Consider the following 16,766-nt stretch of genomic DNA (forward strand, 5'->3'; position numbering starts at 1 on the left):
CTCCCCATATACATGCTCATCTTTTAGCCAAGATGGATTCTAGCACAGAAGATTGTGGGAGGTTTGACAGCACTTATTATGATGTGAGAGCTGGACCATAAAGAAGGCTGAGTACTGAAGAATTGATGCTTTTGAACTGTGGTGCTGGAGAAGACTCTCAAGAGTCCCTTGGACAGCACGGAGATCAAACTAGTCAATCCTAAAGGAAATCAACCTTGAATATTCATTGGAAGGGCTGATGCTGAAGCTGAAGCTCCAATACTTTGGCTACCTGATGCAAAGAGTCAACATATTGAAAAAGACCCTGATGCTGGGAAAGATTGAAAGCAGGAGGAGAAGGGGACGACAGAGGATGCGATGGTTGGATGGCATCAGCAACTCGATGGACGTGAGGTTGAGCAAGCTCCAGGAGTTGGTGAAGGACAAGGAAGCCTGGCCTGCTGTAGTCCATGGGGTCGCAAAGAGTCAAACGTGACTGAGCGACTGAACAACAACTTATAGGATGGCGCCCCCTCCCTCTGAGACCCCTGAGGAGCCGCTTGCACACTGGTGCCTGGTGGGGCGGGGCCTCGTCTCCCCGCCCTCAGGAGGGACAGGTGTGCTCATCCTCTCTCTCACTCCTGCAGAGCTCGGCTCCTGCCACTGATTCCGTCCTTGGAGTATCAGGGAAGACACAGCTCCCGTTGAATCCACCTGACAAACTCCAGCTGCTCTACTCAGGGGCCCATGTGCCCCTTACTCAGTGCAGACTCTCCAGAGAAGGAAGAGTCTTGGGGGAGGGAGCTGTGAGAGGAGGGAATCCGGCCCCTGCTTTTAACAGGGGCTCTGCTCCTAGGCTCTGAGGCCTGCCCTTCCTCCTCCACCAACCCATCAACCTGGTAAAATGCCTGGATGTACAATCGCTGCGGGGAGATTGTGGTCATAAAGAACCACCTGCCAGTGCAGGAGACAAAAAAGACGCAGGTTCAATCCCCAGGTTAGAAAGATCTTCTAGAGAAGGAAATGGTAACCCACTCCAGTTTTCTTGCCTGGAGAATCCCATGGACAGAGGAGCCTGGCAGGCTATAGTTCATGGGGTCGCAAAGAGTCGGACACTGGGCAGTTTAGCATGCACACATGCAGTCACAGTAGTGACCAGGAAGACCTCAGAAGCCCCTCAGCTTGACCAGTATTTAGATAAACTTCTCCTTATCATAAGCCTTCCATCTTTTCTTTTTTCTGAGAGCATTTACTTTGGAAAACTTGTGGTTGTAAATTCTTTCTTTACTCATTTGAGATGTAAATCTTCTCCCAACCACTTGCTGGATGGCTAGAAATGCCTTCCTCAAGGGCTTAGAATCCACCCCTTTCAGCCACAGTCACTGAGTGAGACAGTTGCTGGCCCCGGGCTCTGTGGCAGGCAGAACCCTCAGTGCCAGTAGGCAGACTCGGGAGTCCTCATGGCGTGACCGGGCCCCCACCCTGTGTCCTCTGAACTACTCACTAGCTCAGCCCAGGGCTCAGACCTCACCTGCCTTTATCCCAGAGGAGCTGGGGGCAGTCTCTCTCCTTTTGCAAAGGCATCCTGGCCTGTTGAGTTGTGTGTGGTACAGTTTTTCTCTGACGAATTATGGAGATGTGGAGAAAAGCGAGTTGAAGCGCTAGGATGTTAAGCAGATCATATTTTGGGGGTTTAAAGCCATCGTGGAAATGTGGGGATCATAGGAAGGTAATGAGTCGGGTGTGGAAACAGGCAGTGAGTGAGGGTGAGGATTGGATCAAGGTGGGTGAGTGTATCTCTGGAGACCCAGTGTGGGGCAGGGTGTCTATTCATGTCAGAGAGATGGTCTGGCAGCTGCAGAGTGGAGGTGGGAAGGCAGAGACTCTTCTCCAAAGACTGGAATTTCAGATTGGTGACAAAAAGGTGGCATGCAGTAAAGTGGCACTGAGCAGCAGGGTGCCCAGGCTCCCGGGTTAAGTCCTGGACCCGAGGGACATGAGATGGTTCTAGAGGAGTCTGTTGACTGCTTGATCCAAAATAAATGTAGTTTTAATAATAGGTAGAAGGTTTTTTGGTATTGACCATCTGGTGATGTCCATGTGTAGAGTTGTCTCTAGTGTTGTTGGAAGAGGGTGATTGCCGTGACCGGTGTGTTCTCTTGGCAAAACTCTGTTAGTTTCATTCTGTACTCCAAGGCCAAACTTGCCTGTTACTGCAAGTATCTCTTGACTTCCTACTTTGGCATTCTAGTCCCCTATGATGAAAAGGACATCATTTTTTTTTTTTTTTTGGTGTTAGTTCTAGAAGGTCTTGTAGGTCTTCATAGACTTCAGCCTCTTGGGCATTAGTGTTTGGGCATAGACTTGGATTACTGTGATATTGAGTTGTTTACCTTGGAAACGAACAGAGATCATTCTGTAGTTTTTGAGATTGCACCCAAGTACTGCATTTTGGACTCATTTGATGACTGTGAAGGCTACTCCATTTCTTCTAAGGGATTCTTGTCCACAGTAGTAAAATGATCGTTATCTGAATGAAATTCACGCATTCCAGTCTGTTTTAGTTCACTGATTCCTAAAATATCGACGTTGGGCCTTACGAAGCATTACTAGGAACAAAGCTAGTGGAGGTGTTGGAATTCCAGCTGAGCTATTTCAAATCCTAAAAGATGATGCTGTGAAAGTGTTGTACTCAATATGCCAGCAAATTTGGAAACCCAGCAGTGGCCACAGGACTGGAAAAGGTCAGTTTTCATTCCAATCCCAAAGAAGGTCGATGCCAAAGAGTGTTCAAACTACCACACAATTGCACTTATTTCACGTGCTAACAAGGTTATGCTCAAAATCCTTCAAGCTAGGCTTCACATAGTGACCCTAGAACTCCCAGATGTTCCAGCTGGATTTAGAAAAGGCGGAGGAACCAGAGATCAAATTGCCAACATCCACTGGATCATAGAAAAGCAAGAGAGTTCCAGAAAAACATCTATTTCTGCTTCATTGACTCTGCTAAAGCCTTTGCCTGTGTGGATCACAACAAACTGTGGAAAATTCTGAAAGAGATGAGAATACCAGATCTCCTTACCTGCCTCCTGAGAAACCTGAATGCAGGTCAAGAAGCAACAGTTAGAAATGGACATAGAACAGACTGGTTCCAAATTGGGAAAGGAGTACATCAAAGCTGAATATTGTCACCCTGCTTATTTAACTTATATGCAGAGTTCAGTTCAGTCCTCAGTCGTGTCTGACTCTTTGCGACCCCTTCTCCACCTGCCTGTAATCTTTCCCAGCATCAGGATCTTTTCCAATAAGTCGTCTCTTCGCATCCGGTGGCCAAAGTATTGGAGCTTCAGCTTCAGCATCAGTCCTTCCAATGAACATTCAGAACTGATTTCCTTTAGACATAGTACATCACGCACAATGTCAGGGCAGATGAAGCACAAGCTGAAATCAAGACTGCTGGGAGAAATATCAAAAACCACAGATATGCAGATGATACCACCCTTAGGGTGAAAATGGAAGAGGAACTAAAGAGCCTCTTGATGAAGATGAAAGAGGACAGTGAAAAAGCTGGCTTAAAACTCAACATTCAAAAAACTAAGATCATGTCATCTGGTCCCATCACTTCATGGCAAATAGATGGGGAAACAGTGGAAACAGTGACAGACTTTACTTTCTTGGGCTCCAAAATCACTGCGGATGGTGACTGCAGCCATGAAATTCAAAGACTTTTGCTCCTTGGAAGAAAAGCTATGACAAACCTAGACAGCATGTGAAAAAGCAGAGACATGACTTTGTCAACAGAGGTTCATCTCGTCAAAGTATGGATTTTTCCAGTCGTCATGTATGGATGTGAGAGTTGGACTATGAAGAAGGCTGAGCACTGAAGAATTGATGCTTTTGAGCTGTGGTGTTGGAGAAGACTCTTGAGAGTCCCTTGGACTGGAAGGAGATCAATCCAGTCCATCCTAAAGGAAATCAGTCCTGAATATTCATTGGAAGTGTTGATGCGGAAGCTCCAATACTTTGGCCACCTGATGTGAAGAGCAGACTCATTGGAAAATATCCTGATACTGGGAAAGATTGAAAGCAGGAGGAGAAGGGGATGACAGAGGATGAGATGGTTGGATGACATCACTGATTCGATGGACATGGGTTTGAGCAAGCCCCAGGAGATGGTCATGGACAGTGAAGCCTGGTGTGCAGCCCTCCATAGGGTGGCAAAGAATCAGAGACAACTAAGCAACTGAAGAACAACAAATAAGGTTTTTCAGTTATATATACATATTGATTTTGCTATCATCATACATAATTATTATAATGTGATTTTTGTTGTTATTCTGTTGGGATATTATCCACAATACACCTCTCTGAATTTTTCTCCGTGTTTCAAAGTTCATAGCAATCCTGGCTCATTTGTTTTCTAGAAGTATTTCAAAATATTTTCACATGGATCTCAAAAAATGTTATTCAAATATCAATTAAAATAACTGTAAGCTTAGCAATCAATTTAGAGAAGTCACTAACAGGACATATCTGTTGAATTATTTATGTGTTTTTCTTTCCTAAAAGATTTAGTAAACATTTGTATAGTTTTTGCCAATTACAAGAAACTTTATTTGGTTCCAATTATTCATATTTGTCTTTCTATCAATATTTCAAGTTATATTATTTTTATTTTGGTCTTAACAGAATAATTCCTTAATGAAAGAGATGAGATTGAATTTTATGTGGACCTTGTGTCCAGAAAAATTATTGAACTCTCATGCTGCTGCTGCTAAGTCACTTCAGCCGTGTCCGACTCTGTGCGACCCCACAGACGGCAGCCCACCAGGCCCCCCCGTCCCTGGGATTCTCCAGGCAAGAACACTGGAGTGGGTTGCCATTTCCTTCTCCATTGCATGAAAGGGAAAAGTGAAAGTGAAGTCGCTCAGTCGTGTCCGACTCTTAGCGACCCCATGGACTGCAGCCCGCCAGGCTCCTCCGTCCATGGGATTTTCCAGGCAAGAGTACTGGAGTGGGGTGCCAAAGAACATAGAATTCATGCAAGACTGAAAACAGCACACAGGAAGCCTCCTGTTAAATGTATCCTGACACAGGTAGCCAACTAGCTGCTTGAATATCACAGAAAGGCAGTCAGAATCGTCCTTTTTTTTAATTGTTTAATTTTTATTATGTTTAATATTTATTATTGTTGATGTACAATGTTGTGTTACTTTATGCTGTAGAGCAAACTGAATCAGTTATACCTATACACTAGATTCTTTTCCCGTGGAAGTCATTACAGAATATTGAGCCGAGTTTCCTGTGCTATCCAGTAGGCTCTCATGAGTTCCCTATTTTACATATAGTAGTGTGTATATGTCAAGCACAATCTCTCAATTTATTACTTCCCCCCACGCTTCCCCTTTGGTCACTGTAAAGTTTGATTTTAAGATCTGTGAGTATGCCTTTTTTCTTTTTCTGTGTTTATTTATTGGCTGTGCTAAGTCTTAGCTGTGGCACACAGGGTCTTTGTTGAGGCAAGTGGAATCTTTAGCATCTTAGTTGCGGCCTGTGCGATCTAGTCCCCTGATCAGGGACTGAACCTGGGCCCCCTGCATTGGGAGCACAGAGTCCTAGCCACTGGACGCCCAGGGAAGTCCCTATGAATCTGCTTGAGACGTCACTCTTCACCCATCAGACTAGTGGACACTCGGACGTTTGCCGAAGTGGTCTGCAGGCAAGGCCGTGGTGAACAGGCAGCGGTCAGCATTGCTGGTGGGCATCTGGGCTGGCGAAGCCCTTTGAGAGGCAACAGGGCTGTGTCCACCAGAATTAGGAATGTACAGCCCAGTGATCTCACTTGCCGTGATGAATACCTTAGACACAGCAGGTAGAATGTCGCATGTGGAAGCTTGCAACACTGTTTAATAGCCAAATACTGGAAGCACAGGGTCTATCGTTCGGGTCCTGCTTCAATTGTGTGGCATCTGTCCAGGACAATGCCATGAGATGTGACACATGAGAGCGATCCGTATCACACCTCTCCTCTGCCTGAGACCCTCTGACGGCTGACTGTGGCCCCCTGATTTCCCTCCCTCCTTTGACAGTCCACCTTGCTTTTCTCCAGTCGCATGGCCTTTTCCCTGTACCTCAATCGTGCGGGTCAGCCTCCCACCTCAAGGCCTTTGTACAAGCCATTCCCTTAGCCTCCCCAGAGAATCCCAGCGCTCACCCCCTCACCACCTTTAACTCTGCTTAAATGTCACGTTCTCCACAAGGCCACCTCTGACCACTCCATCTAAAATCTAAGTCCCCACCTGCCATTTCCAGTCTCCATTATCTAGCTCTATGTTTTCAATTACTCTTATTATATTCTAACACAGCATATAACTTATATGTTTATTGTCTGCTTTATGCGCCTCCCCCAAGATATCGATGCCATGGGGCAGAAATTGTCATCCGTTTTGTTGACTTCCATAACCCTAGGATATACCACACCTCCTTCCCCCACCAGACCCAGGCACAGCCCTTCTCCTCCCAGCAACACCCCCCCCCCCCCGCCAGGACACACCCCTTCCCCCTCCCCAGCACCCCCAGTGAGACACCTCCTGCCCCTCCGCTGCAAACCCGGGACACACCCCCTCCCCTCTCCGCAGTCCCAGGACACACCCCTCCCCAGCCCCAGGGTACACCCTCCCCAGCCCCCAAGACACACCCCTCCCCCTCCCCAGCCGCCCGAGGACACACCCTTCCGCTCCCCTCCGTGAACCCGAAGCTCAGGCCCCCTCCGCCACAGGCAGACTGAACAGGGAAGTCTTTGCGCCGCCCTCGCCCCGGCTCCTGGCCGCCGGTTGCGCGCTCTCCGTCCCTGGCGCTCCGCCAACGAGACCGAATTCAGAGGCCGGCGCTGCGAGCCGAGCAGGACTGAGTCCTGAGGCCCGAGACGAGCTGTTTCCGGGCAGGAGGTGTCTGCGGCGAGGCCGGTTAGTGCGGGCGGCGCGGAGCGCGGGTCGTGCGGGGCCGGGGCGGTGGACGCGCGGGGCCAGGGGGCGCGCGGAGTCCCGGCCGACTTCCGGCAGGTCGGCGGGGCCGGGGCAGCGAGTGTTCCCCCCTGTCCTTCCTCCTCCGTCGGCTCTGGGGTCGGGGAGGGGGTCCTGCGCCCTAGACTTCTCCATGGTTAGAGCAGCGTTGGGGGAGGGGAGAGAGGCAAGAGGCTGAGGTTGAGTTGCTCAGCTGTGTCCAGCTCTTTGTGACTCCGTGGACTGCTGCACGCCAGGCTTCCCTGTCCATCACCAACTCCCAGAGTCTACTCAAACTCATGTCCATTGAGTCAGTGATACCATCTAACCATCTCATCCTCTGTCGTCCCCTTCTCCTGCCTTCAATCTTTCCCAGCATCAGGGTCTTGTCAAATGAGTCAGTTCTTCACATCAGGTGGCCAAAGCATTGGAGTTTCAGCATCAGCATCAGTCCTTCCAATAACTATTCAGGACTGATTTCCTTTAGGATTGACTCATTGGATCTCCTTGCAGTCCAAGGGACTCTTGAGAGTCTTCTCCAACACCACAGTTCAAATGCATCAATTCTTCAGCACTCAGCTTTCTTTATCGTCCAACTCTCACATCCATACGTGACTACTGGAAAAACCACAGCCTTGATGAGACGGGCCTTTGTTGGCAAAGTGATATCTCTGCTTTTTAATAAGCTGTCAAGGTTGGTCATAACTTTTCTTCCAAGCAGTAAGCGTCTTTTAATTTCATGGCTGCAGTCATCATCGGCCGTGATTTTGGAGCCCAGAAAAACAAAGCCAGCCACTGTTCTCACTGTTGCCCATCTATTTGCCATGAAGTGATGGGACCGGATGCCATGATCTTACTTTTCTGAATGTTGAGTTTTAAGCCAACTTTTTCACTCTCCTCATTCACTTTCAAGAGGCTCTTTAGTTCTTCTTTTCTTTCTGCCATAAGGAGGATGTCATCTGCATATCTGAGGTTATTGATATTTCTCCCGGCAATCTTGATTCCAGCTTGTGCTTCCTCCAGCCCAGCGTTTCTCATGGTGTACTCTGCATATAAGTTAAATGAGCAGGGTGACAATATACAGCCTTGACGTACTCCTTTCCCTATTTGGAACCAGTCTGTTGTTCCATGTCCAGTTCTAACTGTTGCTTCCTGACCTGCATACAGATTTCTCAGGAGGCAGGTCAGATGGTCTGGCATTCCCATCTCTTTCAGAATTTTCCACCGTTGATTGTGATCCACACAGTCAAAGGCTTTGGCATAGTCAATAAAGCAGAAATAGATGTTTTTCTGGAACTCTCTGGAATATTTAACTTGGGTAGTAGAAGCACGCAGAAGCGAGGCGGCTGTGACGCCTCGGCGCAGAAGCGTGGCCGAGAGGAGCTAGGCCGGGCAGGGGGCTAGGCCGGGCCGGGGACCGGGGGCGGCGGCTGACAGGGGCGAGGCGGGGCCGTGGGCCGGTGGCCAGGGGAGACGGCCGACAGGGGCTAGTCCCGGCCGGGGGCCAGGTGCGGCGTCCCACAGGGCCTAGGCCCGGCCGCGGGCCAAGGGCGGCGGCCGACAGGGGGCTAGGCCGGGCCTGGGGCCGGGGGCGGCGGCCGACAAGGGTCTAGGCTGGGCCGGGGACCGGGGGCGGCGGCCGACAGGGGCTAGGCGGGGCCGGGGGCCGGGGCCCGGGGCCGGGGGCCGGGGGCGGCGGCCGACAGGGGCTAGGCCGGGCCGGGGGCCGGGGGCCGGGGGCGGCGGCCGACAAGGGTCTAGGCCGGGCCAGGGGCCGGGGGCCGGGGGCGGCGGCCGACAGGGGCTAGGCCGGGCCGGGGGCCGGGAGCCGGGGGCGGCTGCCGACAGGGGCTAGGCGGGGCCGGGGGCCGGGGGCCGGAGGCCGGGGGCCGGGGCGGCGGCCGACAGAGGGCTAGGCTGGGCCGGGGGCCGGGGGCGGCGGCCGACAGGGCGTAGTCCTGGCCGTGGGCCGGGGGCGGCGGCCGACAGGGCCTAGGCCTGGCCGTGGGCCGGGGGCGGTGGCCGACAGGGGCTAGGCCGGGCTGGGGGCCGGTGGCCAGGGGAGGTGGCCAACAGGGACTAGGCCGGGCCGGGGGCCGGGGCCGGCGGCCGACAGGGCCTAGGCCGGGCCGGGGGCCTGGGGCGGCGGCCGACAGGGGGCTAGGCCGGGCCGGGGGCCGGGGGCCGGGGTCGGTGGCCGACAGGGGCTAGGCCGGGCTGGGGGCTGGTGGCCAGGGGAGGTGGCCGACAGGGGCTAGTCCTGGCCAGGGGCCAGGTGCGGCGCCCAACAGGGCCTAGGCCCGGCCGGCCGCGGGCCAAGGGCGGCGGCCGACAGGGGGCTAGGCCGGGCCGGGGGGCCGGGGGCGGCGGCCGACAAGGGGCTAGGCCGGGCCGGGGGGCCGGGGGCGGCGGCCGACAAGGGGCTAGGCCGGGCCGGGGGGCCGGGGGCGGCGGCCGACAAGGGTCTAGGCCGGGCCGGGGGGCCGGGGGCGGCGGCCGACAAGGGTCTAGGCCGGGCCGGGGGGCCGGGGGCGGCGGCCGACAAGGGTCTAGGCCGGGCCGGGGGGCCGGGGGCGGCGGCCGACAAGGGTCTAGGCCGGGCCGGTGGGCCGGGGGCGGCGGCCGACAAGGGTCTAGGCCGGGCCAGGAGCCGGGGGCCGGGGGCGGCGGCCGACAGAGGGCTAGGCTGGGCCGAGGGCTAGGTTGGGCCGGGGGCCAGGGGCGGTGGCCGACAGGAGCTAGGCCGGGCCGGGGGCCGGGGGCGGCAGCCGACAGGGCCTAGGCCTGGCCGCGGGCCAGGGGCGGCGGCCGGCGGGGGGCTAGGCCAGGCCGGGGGCCGGGGTCGGTGGCCGACAGGGGCTAGGCCGGGCCGGGGGCCGGTGGCCAGGAGAGGTGGCCGACAGGGGCTAGGCCGGGCCTGGGGCCGGGGGCGGCGGCCGACAGGGCCTAGGCCTGGCCACGGGCCAGGGGCGGCGGCCAACGGGGCTAGGCCGGGCTGGGGGCCGGTGGCCAGGGGAGGTGGCCGACAGGGACTAGGCCGGGCCGGGGGCCGGGGGCCAGGGGAGGTGGCCAACAGGGACTAGGCCGGGCCGGGGGCCGGGGCGGTGGCCGACAGGGGCTAGGCCGGGCTGGTGGCCGGTGGCCAGGGGAGGTGGCCAACAGGGACTAGGCCGGGCCGGGGGCCGGGGGCGGCGGCCGACAGGGCCTAGGCCGGGCCGGGGGCCTGGGGTGGCGGCTGACAGGGGGCTAGGCCGGCCGGGGGCCGGGGGCCGGGGGCGGCTGCCGACAGGGGCTAGGCGGGGCCGGGGGCCGGGGGCGGCGGCCGACAGGGCCTAGGCCTGGCCGTGGGCCGGGGGCGGTGGCCGACAGGGGCTAGGCCGGGCTGGGGGCCGGTGGCCAGGGGAGGTGGCCAACAGGGACTAGGCCGGGCCGGGGGCCTGGGGCGGCGGCCGACAGGGCCTAGGCCGGGCCAGGAGCCGGGGGCCGGGGGCTAGGTTGGGCCGGGGGCCAGGGGCGGTGGCCGACAGGAGCTAGGCCGGGCCGGGGGCCGGGGGCGGCGGCCGACAGGGCCTAGGCCTGGCCACGGGCCGGGGGCGGCGACCGACAGGGGCTAGGCTGGGCCGGGGACTGGGGGCCGGCGTCGGCCGCGAGAGGAATTACCCAAGGCCCAAGGTAAGAGAAACCCAAGTAAGATGGTAAGTGTTGCGAGAGGGCATCAGAGGGCAGACACACTGAAACTAAAATTACAGAAAACTGACTAATCTGATCACACGGACCACAGCCTTGTCTCTCTCAATGAAACTAAGCCATGCCGTGTGGGGCCACCCAAGACGGATGGGTCATGGTGGAGAGGTCTGACAGAATGTGGTCCGCTGGAGAAGGGCATGGCAAACCACTTCAGTATTCTTGCCTTGAGAACCCCATCAACAGTATGAAAAGGCAAAAAGATAGGACACTGAAAGATGAACTCCCCAGGTCAGTAGGTGCCCAATATGCTAATGGAAGCAGATATAGATACTACCTACATCTTTGTTGTGTTTTTTTTTTTCACTCAGGTGCCAGTTCAACAGATTCTGACAGTGAAAGTTTAGCTTGCAAATCGAAGCCTGGAGCCATGCCACAGTAAGTGTGTATGATTCCGTCCGTTTAAGTAGAAAATGTCAGCAGACTTGTGCTCAGTGACGCCGCTGGTGTTGTGCGCTAAAGGAAGAGGTCAGCTGATGTCTGAGAGATCAGATGCTTGAGCCTGGAACACAGTCTTTGACTTTTGAACTTTGAAGTCTGCATTTCATCCTCAGTGTCCCCAAATCTAACCATCCACAATGTTTGTTCCAGTGCCAACTGACTGCTTATAAATATGTAGAAGGAGCAGTCACAATGAGAGAAAATGACTGACATCAGTACTAAAATGTAAATGACAAACAACTTGTCACATAAATTAGAAAATATCTAATTAGGCTAGAAATGGGTTTCCATTTGGATCAAGTGTATCTCCAGTTAGATCATGTCATGAAAATCTCAAAATGTCATTGTCCCTACAAAGACATAGGGATTATTAGTAATATGTTAGGATCTTAATTATTTTGCAAAGATAAAATCTATCAAGAGTTGGTAGAAAACTCCATGAATATTGAGACTGTGCTAAGAAATTTGTTTGATTTACTAGTATATGCATAACAATCATAGCCATTCAGCCTCAAATTATCACTGAGCATTCATGTTAAAGGGGGCTTCCCTGGTGGCTGAGTGGTAAAGAATGTGCCTGCCAATGCAGGAGACATGGGTTTGATCCCTGGGTTGGGGAGATCCCCTGTAGGGGGGCATGGTAACCCACTCCAGTATTCTTGCCTGGAGAATCCTATGGGCAGAGGAACCTGGTAGACTGCGGTCCATGGGGTGGCAAAGAGACGTGACTGAGTGCTAACTGAGCATATGTGTTAAAGGGCTCTTAATAAGATCACATACTCTGCTACCTGTGCATTCCGACAAGGATCTCAAGTTTAGTGAAGTTCCATGACTCGCTTGAGATTACACAGCCTGTGACTTAGCAAAATTGGACCTAGAAACAGCTCTTAACTTTTATGCACTAAGAAAAGACCACAGTCCAAGACATTCTCAACTTTACACAATGGGAAACTGGAATAAAGAGCAGTTGCTGGACTGAAAAGCAACCACCAGAACTTTGAATTAAATATCGAAGCCTGTTCCTAAACATTTCCTAAACGTATCTGCTTACTGCTCCAGACTGGGCTTTTCTAAGTATTATCTTTTGTCTTAGGATTTTCCAGTTCAATACTTTCTGCTTTCTAATAAGAGCTGAGATACATAGTTAGTACTTTCATCTGTGTGTTTATTTTGCTGCTGTCTGTGGGCCCCTCTGAATATATACTGAGCACCACTGTTCTAACTGTAGGTTGTGGGTCCCCATTTCTGAAGCAGTTCCAGTTGAAGCAGATTGAGCAAACATAAAGAAACTGGCCTGTTCTGTGGCAGTATTTCAAAGAATAATTCCTGCTTAAGAAATTCTGACCCAAGACTTCACTCCTTACTTTGCAGAGCTCAGAAGAAAACCACTTCTATGTCCTTGACCACTGGATCATCATCTCCAAAGACAAGAGTGACCACAGCTGTGATCCAGCCTCTGTCAGTCCCTGTTGAGCAGGTGAGCCCTATCCACAGTCCGAGAGGAGTCAGACTCTTTAGCATAAAGACCCCAGTTAGGCCTCCCCTGAAATATCTCCTCAGTGGACACACAACTGGGAGGAAAGAAAATGATAAGTTAAGTTCTTCCTTTTAATGCACTAAAAATAATTTTTAATCCGAGACACACCACTGATGAATCAACATCTGCATTTCCTTTGAGAATTCCTTTTTCTCACAGCTAATACTCTGATAAAGTGGTATCTGTGTTGGCTGTTACTGCTTGATTCTCCCTCACATATGTGCCATCTTCCACGTAGCCAAATTCGTTAGCTCATTTAAAAGAAAGCAGAAAAGGAGAAAAGTCCCCCTTATCCACAAAGTCCACCTGATAGAGCTCAGAAGTCCACCTGTCCTCTGCGAGCTTAACAGATAATATGGGAATATTCAGATTCCTTCACGTCACTGTGCATTTTCATCCTGCTTTCGTTTCATTGTGAAACTGCTTTATCCAAGAACAGCAGTATCCACAACTGGGTCATTGTAGTGAATTCACTTTGCAAACACAGGAAACCTGAAGCTTTTTTTAAGTAAAAAATTAGAATCTAGATGTCTCTAAATGAGATGTGATACTTTGCCTTGGTGCTGTGGTGGGCATCTGTAAACCCAAGCCTCTTGCAACATGAGCACATTCTTGAGTCATAAGTGTGCCCTCCTGCCACTGAGCGCCCATGGGTGTTTTAGAAATGACAGGGCTCCCCTGGTGGCTCAGTGGTAACGAATCCGCCTGCAGTGCAGGGAGACCCGGGTTCGATCTCTGTGTTGGAGAAGATCCCCTGGAGAAGGGAATGGCAACCCACTCCAGTATTCTTGCCTGGAGAATTCCATGGACAGAGGAGCCTGGTGGGCTACAGTCCATGGGGTCACAGAGTCTGACACACTGGGGGACTGAGCACGCACACAGAGATGTAATAAGAAGAGTAGATTTGGAAGGGAATAGTGTAGCTGAAATCAAGGGAGAAGAGACCCTTTCAAAGAAGAAATGCTGTGAAAATCTCAAATATTGACAACAGGTCAGTAACTCAAGAACTAAACAGGGTTGTTTGGATTTGGCTGTCCATAGCTCATCGCTGGTGATGTTTGGCAGAGGAGCTCTAGTGCAGATTCGGTCTAAAGGTAGGTCAGCTCACCCACCTTCAGGAGTTTGAAGGGGAAGGAGTAGAGATGGAGCGTGTACACCCTGCAAGTTTCCACAGGGAAAGAGAGGAGGGGAAGTGGGGTGTGGGCTCATTCTCACAGGTGTTTCAAAGATGGAAGTGGATTGATTATTTTAATGGAATGGATGGTAATGTTAGTTGTACTGAATTCTTATTGTTGTTGTAACAAATTCCAACCAATTTATTGGATTAAAGCACACAAATTTGTTCTCTTTCAATTCTGAAAATCAGAAGTCTAAAGTCAAGGTGTTAGCAGGGCTGTGCTACATCAGGGGGTTGAGGGGGGATCTGTTTCCTTGTCTTTTCCAGCTTGTAGAGGTTCCTCAATACCTGTTATGTGCCCACTCCCATCTCTAAGCCAGTAGCATGGCACTTCTCTCCTCTCTAACTACCTGCCTGAGACCATATTGGGCCTCTTGGATAATCCAGGATAATCTCCCATCTCAAAGTCCTTAAATGAATGAATGACATATGCAAGTTCTTTTGGCCACCTAAGGTAATATTCACAGGTCCTGCAGATTAGGGCATGGACTTCATTCATTGGGGGCCATTTATTTGTCTACTACAGTCCACTCTCTGCCCAGAAAAACTCACATCTATTTCACATGAAAAATATAGTCACCGCATCCCAAAGTCCCCTAAAGCCTCAACCCATGATGGTATCACCTCAAGTCCAAACTTTCATCTAAATCTTATCAACTCAGGACATCCAAATATCATCAGCTAAATTATTTAAATCAGGTATGGGTGAGGCTGCTGCATATGAACCATTCTCAGCCAACACTCCTTTCCATTCAAGTAGCATGGAGCTAGAATGCAGGTTATCTGTGCCCAAGATGGAACATTGTGACAGGGGCAGGGTACCAGTTATGAACATCCCTGTTCAGAAAAAAAGAAAATGAAAGGAAAAAAAGGAGTTACTGGTCGGTCCCCAAAAAATTAAAATTTCTAGCAAACAATCCTCCGTGGCTCTGGGCTCTGCCTTCTGGCCTTGAGGTTCTGACCTTGGAGTCATCCTTCCTTTTTCTTGAAAGGTATCGCACATCCTGAGGCTGGGCTGTGGCTTTTATCTCAGCAAAACTTTCTCTCTGCTCTTCTGCTCATCCCGAGGCTGTCTTTTTACCCTTCGTTGTGGAGGCTGCTTATCCAGTCTAGGGAATTATTGTATTAGTTGTAGATTTGTTGTGTCCTTGGGAAGAAGTGAATTCAGGCTCTTCCTGGGCGACCATCTTGAACCCTCCCTCCATCAGTCTTTGCTGTCCTTACGGGACAGATTACAAGGAAGCACTGATTCTTCAGCTGTCAGGCTCAAAACCTTCAAGGAAGCTACCTTTGAGCTCTGTGTCATTTGTCATATTTATGATTCAAATTTTTTGTGTAATTGTTTGATTAGTGTCCCTCTTAGCCATCAGATTGTTTATTCCATGAAGTTTGTTACCAGTAGTGTTTTTGCTCATTCTCCTTGTTGTTGTAAGTATAAGTGCATTTTTGATTTTTCTTTTTTTTTTCCAAGAGTACTATTTACATAAAATATAGTCAATGTAGAGGTGACAAAATAAAAGATATTAGCCGTATTTAATACATATTCTATTCTAAGGTCCAAGTAGCAACCACAATGGGGTAATTTTCAATCTTTGACATTTATAATTTATAAAACCACAACATTGTGCGATAGTCAGATTCAACAGTATTAAAAATAATTGGATTGCCCTCTCTTCTTTCCCTAACAATAAGTAAACTACGTGTTTATTTGGAAAGTATTGATGGTTCACAATAATCCTTTTTTTTAAAGTTAGCAGATCATGTAGTATTTTTCAGGAAAATGACAAAATTAATGTTGAGTGAAATAGCCAAAGTTAGGTAAGTACTTTGAAACAAAAAACAACGTGCTGTGAAATCTTCTGCTCTGTGTATCCGTGTATCTATAAAGTGATAAACACATAAATGATCATTCAGTATACTTACTCAGAGCAATTTGGTGACGGTGGGAAAACATTATTTTCCCTATGGCTGTCAACAGGTGTCATTACCAAATGGTTTCCAAAATGAATCAGATTTCTGATGTTTTGCATGCAGCTATATTACATATATTTGTATCCAGAATAACGGCCTTAGAATCGGATTTTAAGTTTAGATCCTGGCTCTGCACTGGGTATATTACTTTGTCCCACTGAGCCCAGTTTTTCTTGTTATGAAATAGTAATTGCCCTGTGTCTTTATGTAGGATAGTCGTAATGCTGAAATGAGGTTAATTTTGAAAGTCATAGCAGACTGTCTGCTATAAGTACTCAACAAAGAGGACTTCCCTGGTAGTCAGTGGTTGAGAATCCACCTTCCAATGCTGGAGACCCTGGTTCGATCCCCAGTCGAATATTCATTGGAAGGACTGATGCTGAAGCTCCAATACTCTGATTACCTGATGGGAGGAAGTGACTCATTGAAAAAAACCTTGATGCTGGGAAAGATTGAAGGCAGGAAGAGAAGGGGACAACAGAGGATGAGATGATCAGATGCCATCACCGACTTGATGGACATGAGTTTGAGCAAGCTCAGGGAGCTGGTGATGAACAGTGAAGCTGGAACGCTGCAGTGCACGGGGTTGCAAAGAGTCGGACATGACTGAGCAACTGAACTGAACTGACTCAACGAAGAGTAGCTGTTGTTGATAACTACAGCAACAATGATGCTGATAATCAAAATAATAATAACAACAATGTCCTTGTAGAAAATGTAGTCATAAATCTGTAATGTTTATTTTAACGGTTGATTTTTATTTTATATATTCCAGTTTCCTAAATGATTTTGTTGAATCTAACTTTTTTTGTGATGGATGGAGACTCCTTGCTTGTCACATGCCTACGTGAGAAGTCATTCAACAGGGGCAGTAGCTTCTTCTACCTGGTAGAATGCTATCTCGCAGATTTTATGA

At 50.6% G+C, this 16,766-nt stretch overlaps 2 protein-coding genes across 49 annotated transcripts in view; both read left to right on the plus strand.

The window, feature by feature from the left end:
* Positions 1-16,766, plus strand: part of LOC145505566 (liprin-alpha-1-like) — a 488,322-nt gene that overhangs the window by 295,340 nt on the left and 176,216 nt on the right.
* The window catches only part of LOC145504994 (olfactory receptor 4A47-like), a 114,244-nt gene that overhangs the window by 3,334 nt on the left and 94,144 nt on the right, over positions 1-16,766 (plus strand). For 45 of the 49 annotated variants that reach the window (XR_014052824.1, XR_014052826.1, XR_014052775.1 and 42 more), the window contains exons 1-3: positions 6,760-6,944; positions 11,036-11,102; positions 12,537-12,642. The gene's annotated coding sequence lies outside the window, so the exon portion shown is untranslated. Of the gene's footprint in view, positions 1-6,759; positions 6,945-10,304; positions 10,653-11,035; positions 11,103-12,536; positions 12,643-16,766 lie in introns of those variants that run through there. The other 4 variants (XM_081486674.1, XM_081486653.1, XM_081486685.1 and 1 more) reach the window with 3 other exon arrangements.

This window comes from Giraffa tippelskirchi, chromosome 1 (assembly GCF_054371585.1).
Source record: "Giraffa tippelskirchi isolate mGirTip1 chromosome 1, T2T-mGirTip1v1.2.pri, whole genome shotgun sequence".
Lineage (NCBI taxonomy): Eukaryota > Metazoa > Chordata > Mammalia > Artiodactyla > Giraffidae > Giraffa > Giraffa tippelskirchi.